The sequence below is a fragment of the Tympanuchus pallidicinctus genome, unplaced genomic scaffold, assembly GCF_026119805.1.
Source record: "Tympanuchus pallidicinctus isolate F22 unplaced genomic scaffold, pur_lepc_1.0 scaffold4, whole genome shotgun sequence".
In the NCBI taxonomy this organism is placed as follows: Eukaryota; Metazoa; Chordata; class Aves; order Galliformes; family Phasianidae; genus Tympanuchus; species Tympanuchus pallidicinctus.
In genome coordinates, this window is record NW_026294758.1 from 30,532,128 (window position 1) to 30,541,313 (window position 9,186).

The 9,186-nt window shown below is 40.9% G+C and overlaps 1 long non-coding RNA gene across 1 annotated transcript; it reads left to right on the forward strand.

Annotated features, from left to right (window-relative positions):
* The first annotated feature begins 1,532 nt into the window (after window positions 1–1,532).
* On the forward strand, window positions 1,533–5,520 carry LOC128089629 (uncharacterized). The gene is made up of 3 exons (XR_008210621.1): window positions 1,533–1,634; window positions 2,702–3,239; window positions 3,928–5,520. It is a non-coding gene; the product is annotated as an uncharacterized LOC128089629 (long non-coding RNA).
* The last annotated feature ends 3,666 nt before the right edge of the window (window positions 5,521–9,186 follow it).

Sequence of the window (9,186 nt, forward strand, 5' to 3'; positions counted from 1 at the left end):
TTAGTTTCCAGAACTCCTCTTAGCTCTAGCACCTAGCCCTCCAGGATTCAGCCAAGACCTTCCCCCTGCAGGGGCTACGGAGCATCTGGAGAAGGTCTTTTTAAGGTGCTCAGCTTTGTCTTAAAGCAGAGAACTCAAAAGACTTTAAAAAACTCTAAAAATACAGTCGTTCTGGTTTGCAGCCCTGATGGCAGGCATTAAATCTGCCTGGGGGACTGGTAGTACTCTGAGATGAACTTCTCTCTTTGTCTATGTCAGAAGACTTGCAGCAGTGGCACGCAGGAGGCAGCACATGGTGAGAGGCACTTCTGCTTCCTTCTTCCCTTGAGGTTATGTAGCTGTTATAACAAAGAGGATCAGTTCTCACGCCAGACTCCAGCTCTGTCCCGTGTGTACTGCTAGGCAGGCTGCTGCTGTGCACTCTGCGTCCAGTCAAATGGCAAGAGAAGAGGGGCTGCTTTTACTCCCTTGTATGAATGGCTGCTCTCAGGGCCCTGTTACAGTTGAAAAGCTCAAGGGCACATGGTTCTGATAACAGAGCAGTGAAGGGCAAGCATGGCTTTGTTGTATGCCAAAATGCATTCAGGGGAGATAGCTTTAATATTTCTGTGAGAATGGTGTGCTTAACACTCTACAAGCTTGAGAATGCTGGTATTTGGCTAAAATCAACGACATGTAAAACCCAACATAGGCCAGTCTTTCCCTTTTCAAAACAAACAAACAAACAAACAAACCAAACCCAACCAACCAACCAAAAAAAAAAAAACAAAAAAAACCCCCAGCCCCTCCCAACAAACAAACAAACAAAACAAAACAAAAAAAACAAACCACAGATAAAAAGAAGTCAAAAATAGCACAAAACAGCAGCTTCAAACATGCAGGAAATACCAATTCTAAGGGCAAGACTATAGTAGATACGCCGCCCTGGCAGCAGGTGATAGGGTGACCTTCTCCTTCAGACCAAGGATATTCAACACTGCCACATAAGTGACTGTTCCTCTACATATCTAGTCCATATAACTCAGTTTAGACATACATTTAACACCAGATTACTGTGACACCCATCCATACGCTCTTGAAAGATTCAAAGAATGAATAAATCTTTCAAAATTTACTGCATGATGTTGAAATTGGTAGGAAGTACACCCGTACCTTGCTACTTTGCTGACTGTTGTATGGCTTCTCTTTTCCAAGGGTCTTTAAAAGCTATTGCATTCAAACACCTTATGACTTTAATTCTGCGCTTACTCAGTCTTTAGGCTTTCTCCACTGCAGGCATTTGATGATGACTGTAGGGTGTGGTTTTGGAAATCCACAGACTGGTATGTGCATAACATTCCCTTATTCATATAATTTTATTGCTGTGTTCATAGGGAAGAATGTATGGTCAGGTGATATCATTAACTTTAGGATTATTAGCAATATTATATAGCTGTAAACACTTCCATAAACATCAAAAATTTATGAGGGCTGTGCAGAAAATAATGTCTTCTCCCTTATGATGCCAGCCCACAGTGTCTGAGGCAATGTTCGTGGCACGGCCGTAGAGGTAGAACTTTCCCACTGACATCCCATCATACTTTCCTGCTGTGACGCAGAATGGTGTCTGACACGGAAATGCATATGAAACAAAGGTGTGTCTTTGAATTTCTCCATGTGGAAAAAAAGTTACCTATTGATATTCATTGATGCTTGGGGAACATTTATAGAGACAAATGTGAGCACAGTAAGGTGGTGGGTGGTGCATTTCAGCAGTGTAAACGATGACAGTGGGTCACCTCTGCTGGTGTAGAGTATTACAAATGTGGCATGAAGGCTCTTGTTCATCGCCATCAAAAATGCAGAGCTCATGGTGGTGGCTATGTTGAAAAATAGTGTTTAGTAGCTGAGAATTTTCTCTGTTGAATACTGTCATTATGCTCTTTGCACGTATTGTATTTTCTATGGAGACAAATAAGAGACATTACTTTCAGAGCAACCTACGTAGTAACTATTTCCAACATTCAAGGCAATGCAAGATGTATTGAATAAAACCTGAGATAAATAAAACTCCCAGAAAATTGCAAAGAAAGAACTGTTTCCTACTCTTCCGCAGGAGATGCCACATCTACCCCTCTGCCCCATCCTGTGTCCAAGCCCTGAAAGACTGTCTCAATTTCAGATGGAAAATAATATGCTCCTGAACTCATACTTGGCTAGGTGATTAATTTTGAGTATGTGAGCAGGATATACTAGCTTTTTGTCAGAAACAAAAGAATGCTGCTTTTTCAAGACTGTAGGGATTTAATTCCCTTCCAACTCCTAAATCAACTGGCAGCAGAAACTTCCTTTTTCTTTATGTTTTATTTACCTGGTCTCCAGGGACCTCAGTTTTATTTGTTCTAAAAGTTTCAACAGAAAGTGACTCAGTTTTCATTTTCAGCAGAAACCTAGCTGGCACGTACCAAATGTCTGTTGTTAGTCAATTGGTACATTAACCAAGGTGTGTTATATTTGTTCTTTAACCTGTCTCTTTTCCAGTGCATCTTTCAGGAAAAGTCAGGGGAATATTACATTCTCTAACAAAGATTAGGAGGGGTTTTCTCTCCAGAAATGAACTGAAAATGCATGGTGTCAAAATCCTCCATTACCTTTTTGGGAAATAAGAAATGAAAATAATAATCTACCTGTGATTCTCCCTTCACCCTTTTGCTTCTTACAGTCCATTTGGGTCCAGATTCTTTTTGCAAGGAGAGGTAAAAACACATTTCCTAAAAAGCCAAGGACTCTGTAATCTAAGAAGATTTACAGAGGAGACAGATATCCTGAATATCTGCATACTTGCAGCTGAAAGAACAAGGGAGTACTTAAGGAGAAGAAGGCAAGGAAAACAGGCCTTCATCTAAATCTGATTGAATCTTTCAACTTTGAGAAGTTTGTGTTGAATTTGGCTGGGGACTGCTTCACAGGATCATCACCAAGAAATACAGTATTGTCAATATTAACAACCAAAGTACCAGTCTTGTGACACCTAACTAAGTTCTTGTCCCTGTCCCTTTGTCAAAATTTTGACTTCCAAGAAGCAACAAAATGAACTTGTAGACTTTGGGACTGACAGGTGAGAACATGCTCTTCAAAGGCAAGTGGAGCAGTGAGACCTAAAGGGACTCAACTGTGGAAAAATAAATAAATAAGTAAATTAATACATTACTCTGATTGTAGCTGGCACTTCCGTGGTTCTATTCTGCTCACGTTTCTGGGTGAGTAATCTTCATTTCCTGCTTATGTGTTGCCAAATGAAATAAATGTTAACCTTCAAGATAAAACAAGAACCCACATACTGGACTTTGTACCTCTGACAGATATTTCTGATATGGAAATATCTGTCCCAGTAGGGCAGCAGCTCTATCAGTATCAAAATGGTGAGTTTCAGTGCCTAGCCTGCTGAGGAGTGCAGCTCACGGAGAGTTCCTCTGGAGTTTCCCGGTGCACTTGGAAATCATACCATATACCAGTATGGTTAAGATGCGGAATGACTCGTTTATTGTTTAGATCAGTGTATTTTTATACATGCTAGTATTAGCAGCACTTGTAATTGCATTTCCATGGTTACATTCACAAAAAGTTTCGGTTCCAGATGCCATTCTGGAACGGACATTATCATGTGCCTGCCCTTGTTACCAACTCCCTCAACTTGGCTTAATCAGAGGTACCATCCCTGAGCCCACATGCTGTTTTGCTCGCTGTTTTGTTGGTGGTGTCCTGACTCTAGCATTTTTTCTAACAGTGCTCCTTTAATCTGCCAGACCAAGGCTTTGTTCCAACTTCATTCGCAAGCGCTGCACAACAGGAAAGATGCAGTGATATACTTAGTATTGGTTACAGGGATTGCAGGACTTTGAGAAACACTGATGACAGCTATAAGACCTGAGTTTTTTCTGTTTCCAGAACAGCTGCTGAGCAAAGAAGTGATGGACTGTGGAGATATGTGGGGACCTCAGCTCTCCTGAGCAAACTTTGCTAGCAAACAGGAACTGACTTCAGAAGAAAAGTTGTCTAGAGTTTCAAGTCAGAAGATGCCATTTAACAACAATCACTGCTTCCAGTGAGAGCTCCTCACTGAAGCCAGCTGAAATTTCAATCTGTTCTTCAGTGTATTTTTCCATAGTTTTATTTCTCTTCTTTACTTGGACATAAATGATGGGGAAATTCCTGTCCCAGTGGACAAAGGAGAATTTTTGCACTTTCTCTGTTAGGAAAACAGAGTGCTTCATGCAAAATACTACTGAAATTTCTGGAAACGTTTGCTTGCTTAGAATTAAGTATGTGCTAAAAACTGTAAGACACCAATGCAATAGTTTTCTCCTCCTTGATTTTCTTAATTTTCTTTTCAGATATTTACTTGTGTCCATCTTCTCTGCTTTGACTATTCCCACTTGTAGATGTGTACATTTGCTGTTCATTCTAGGTTTTACTAATAGGATGTTTCCAAAGATGTTGATCCCTATAATGCAAGACATACAGAAAGTTTAAGGCATAGCTCCTACTTCAGACAGCAAACAGATCTTATACCAGAGACCATCGAGTGGATAGGCTAGGTGAGGATGGGAAAATGAAGTAATGTGTGGCTTGGCAGGAAATGTCACAGCTCTTCTGCAGGAAGCAATGGAGACAGTGAGTAGCCTGTGTAGAAATAGAGCAGAAGGATCTGCAGATGCTGCATTTTGTATGGTCTGCTTCCACCTCTGGGCAAGGTGCTACAACACTGCTGTGTTCACCAGCCCGTACTGCTCCCACGCGCTGAAGCATTTAATAAATGGCTCTGACTGCAGCTGTCACTGAAGGCAGTCTTTCCACTCCTTTGACCACTAGCTCTCAGTAGACAATTACTGTACTCAGTGAGTTAAAAATAAATACAATGCAGTCTGAGGACACCTTCTGTTTCACACAAGTAATAGGTATTGAATCGATGGCAGTCATGCAGATGAATTTTCAATGCAAACCAGTTCTAACTGGTATTTAAAGATCATTATTTCTGTGCAAATATTTGTTTAAAAGTTTATGTGTAATGTCCGGTACTGAACACGTCTTTTTGGCTTTCTGTCAGCTTTCTGCTGACAATGCAGAGAGGTGAGATGGTGTTCAGGCCTCATCTGGACAGGCACTGTAATTTCAGCTGCCAGTCCAACTGTGTGAGCAGCAGTCTTTCCTTGTTTCCCATGCTGGTGCTGGGGTGATGGGCAGCAGGCTGTCAGCTCCTCATTTGTGCTGATGAGAGCAAGGCCATGTGCAACAGTAGGCTGGCTGTCCAGACTGGTACAACCCAGACACAGATATAAATGTTGCTTGCTTCCCAAGATTGCTGAATTGCATCTTGGTGAAGAATTCAGGCTGAGGCTGGGTTTTCAGGCTCATTTTATCTCCAGGGCCTGTGCTTTCCCTTTTTTTTCATCTGCTCCTGTGTTTTTGGTTTGCCATTTGATGAGCTTTTTTTTTTTACTGGGACTATCTTCCTTTTTCACATAGACCTCCACTACAGACTCCCAGCTCATTTGAGGTTCCAATAATATTTTTGGGTGATAGCAGGATGGAGTCCTAATCTCTGAGCAAATAGTTTCTTTTCAGCTTGTGCACCTGTAGGACCAAACTTTTAGTGGACTGAGGATTTATGAATATTACTAGAAACTGAATATTTCACAGTGAATGCTAACTCACCCTCACAAATCATCTGCAATTTTTATTTTAATATGGTGGCCAAGCTGAAGTTTATTTTCATTTAAAGTGACAGAATATTCACCAAATAAAAAATTCCACCTTGTTATACCTGAGGTCCTTAAAAAGCTTGTTTATCTAACTTTGATTTGTTTAAGATTCAGGTGAATTTAAAAAGTGATCTAAAATGTAAATGGATTTTTTTTTTAAAGCCATGAATATCTGACAGGAAAAAAAAAAGTCTTTCTCAAAGACTAGATTTGCATTTGAGCAAATGATTTGTTTCACTGAAATCTTTTCCTTTTTTAGCAAAAATTTTTCAGTTAGTTCTTTTTGTTTCACTCTGCTCTTCAGCTGGGGCTTAAAAAACGTTCATAAGCTCCTTCTGGGAACAGCTGCTAAAACCCTGCCTGACAAATTTGGCTTCTTCAGCTATATTCTAGTTTCTATATATTCAGGGAGGATGATGTCATGCTGAAAGCTCTCTCTCAGCAGTGGAAAAAGTTATGTACATGTAACCAACCAACCCAAACCTATGCCTCTGTCCCACAGGATTTGCAGTCCTCAGGAGATGAAGCCACAGAACATGATAGAGGGAGGCCAGAGAAAATTCCAGTGGCTAAGGCTGTTTGCGGAAAATGTAGAGACTTGCAGGACACAGCCAGGATATCCACACAGGCCTTATCTCCCTCCTCCTGTAGTCAAATCCCAGACCTATGATTCTGTGATTCTATAAACACTGTATCTAGCAACCAGGAACTATTGGTGTCAGTAAAATCTGTGAACCATTGTGCTTGTTGGCACAGAGTGCTGCAGAACTCTACTGGTAGAACAGGTTTACTTGCCTCTTGACTGCTCTGCGAGGGAGCAGTCCCAGGAGAGTTCTGCTTGTTGAGATTCTGAGATTTAAGGGAGATAATGCTGTAGGTCATGCAGAAGCTATCACCAGCTCCACTGTCATTGCTGGGTCTGGGAATGGAGCTCCTTTAGGAAATGATCTATGCTCCTGCAGTGCACATCCCACAGGAGTTTTACAGCCTTGCAGCAATGTCAGAAGCTAACTGTTGTCCCCCTAGTGCTGGTAATGATGCAAGCTGCTGCATCATTAACACCATACCAATGTGTATTCAAATAATCAAGACTAATGGGAAGTCTGGAAGTCCCTTGCACCATGGGATGAGACAGGGAATAAGTCAGCTAAGGATTTTAAGTATTAGGATCTTTGTGCATGTCAGATTCTCTAAGAAATTTACTTACTGATAATTAACCCAGATACTATGTGCTACAGAATATTTTAATGTAGAACGCTTCTACATGGATTGCAGTCTGTGATTCAGAAAAGGAACTGAAGAAGAAACATCCATCTACCCTCAGAAGTCCATTCTTATCTGTGCATTGTACTCATGTTCTGCTGAAAGGGTTCCACTAAATGCAGCTTATAAACCATTGTCTACGCAATGTGAGTTTGTTTACAAATTTTACTTGTGGAAGTGAACATTCAGTTCCTACTAAGAAGAAACTGGTCAAAACTGGACATCTTTGATACCCGAGTATTTAAAAATTCTCAGAAAAAGAAAAAAAAATAAAACCAGCAATTTTTGATCCTTTGCTTTGAAAAGTATTTTCAGTTCAATCTTTTTTTTTTTTTTTTTTTTTTTTTGAGATTTCTCTGCAGCCATGAAAAACAAAACAGTAATTTTTCATTAGTAAGGAGCAAGTCAGATGATGTGACTCCAGGATTTGGTACTTTAGGAAAAAATGCAGTGGTTGCCTGTATAGTTAGTTGAATCTTCCCCCTTCAAACAGTACCACAGTGTATATTTGAGGCTCCATATCAGGCTCCTGGGATGGTGTGAATTGTCTGTTCAGGGGGCAGCATTTCTCAGAGGCTGGTTGTTTAAACCACAAATAAATTGACTCTGCACAAGGCATTTCTTTTTTATGCACAGGGCGGAAATTCCTTTTTGACTGTGATAAGAGCCAAACAATCTCTGTCATGTTCCCAGGGCTAACTGAATGGAAAGCTGGGGTGACCTTGCCCTAGTAGGATCGCGCTCTGCAGGAGAAGGGAGCATAGTGCCAGCTTTCCCTTATACTTCTTCATATCGCTCAGACAGAAACCCACTCCTGTTACTACACTGAGATTGCCTCTGTGCACTATCTCACTGAAGACAGTGCCACATCCTGGGCATGAGTGCAGGGGTTTAAGGAGATGTCAGAGAATAGCTGGACTCTGCCCTTCTGCTCCTGCCTCCTCTCTTCCTCCCTGGCAATTTTGTTCTTTTTTCAGTCTTGAAGGGGAGGGAAAGGACTTTTACCAGCAAGGTGAAATGCCCTCCTAAATGTCTCTTAGTAAGGGGAAAAAAAGGTAGCCCTCTCTGTTCTGGGTTAAGGCCAGCACTACAGTTGTCACACAGGTGGAGTGTGGATGGCAGAACCTCTACCACTAAAGCTGAACCTGCTTGGGACTGCAGACTGTTTCCCTCAGTGACTCTTGTTCCAATCTTTTGGAAGAGAGAAACAGTAGACTGAAAGACTGCCTCCACTCCTTTCATCCTGCAGTCAGAAAATGGGTGATGGATGACATCTGGGGACAGTTTTCGCCCTTGTAATGGCAAACACAAGCAATCTTGGCACAGCAGGTTGTGATCATACCCAAACTACCAGAGCATGTTTGGATTGGTGTCTGCAGTAAGAAAAACAGTGAAGACTTTGAATTTGCAGAGGTGTAAATAGTGACACAAGAAATTTGTCTCTAAAATGAAGTGAACATGTTGTGTGATTTGACCAAAACATATTAGCAGTGGATCTGGGATTTCTCCAGGAGCTTACACATCCATCCAAGTCCAGTGAAGAATTTATGAGATCATGCAAACATGACTTGTGCTATTTCACTGGAAGTCTCCAACAGAATTCTGTTATTGCTGCACTGGATTCTACAGATACACATAAACAGCCCTTTCATGTACTACTTCCTTTCCAAAGAGGAAAACAAAAAGGGTGGGAAATGACAGGATGGATGAAAAAAAAAAAGGGTGGGAAAAGGCAGTCATGTAAAGCCATGGAGAGAGAAAGCTGTTTGCCTCAAAAATTACGTAGTAGTATCATGTCCTGCTTTTCTAGATTTCAGTCATCAGCTTCTCTGTTGAACTATGATTCCTAATACCTTTGTGCTAAAATTATATCTGAAACCAAAGAATTACACCTATCTTTACAAATCAGTTCTGCTTCTGAATCAAATCATTGCACTTGGTTTCTGTCAGGCCACTTTTGTAGTGGGAAACCTGAATGTCACTGTGCATTGGCTAGCCAGGAACAGAAGTAAGTGGCCTTTGGCTTTTTGATATTTTTCTTTACCACTGAGGAGAGCTGGCTAGAATGTTTTTAGCAGAGTAGTGTTGTCTGGGAAAGACAATTTTGAAGGAGTGATTCGTGAAATTGTTGCAGTTTTAACAACAATTTAAGATTTTTTTTTTTAAACTGTCCCTAAAAGTT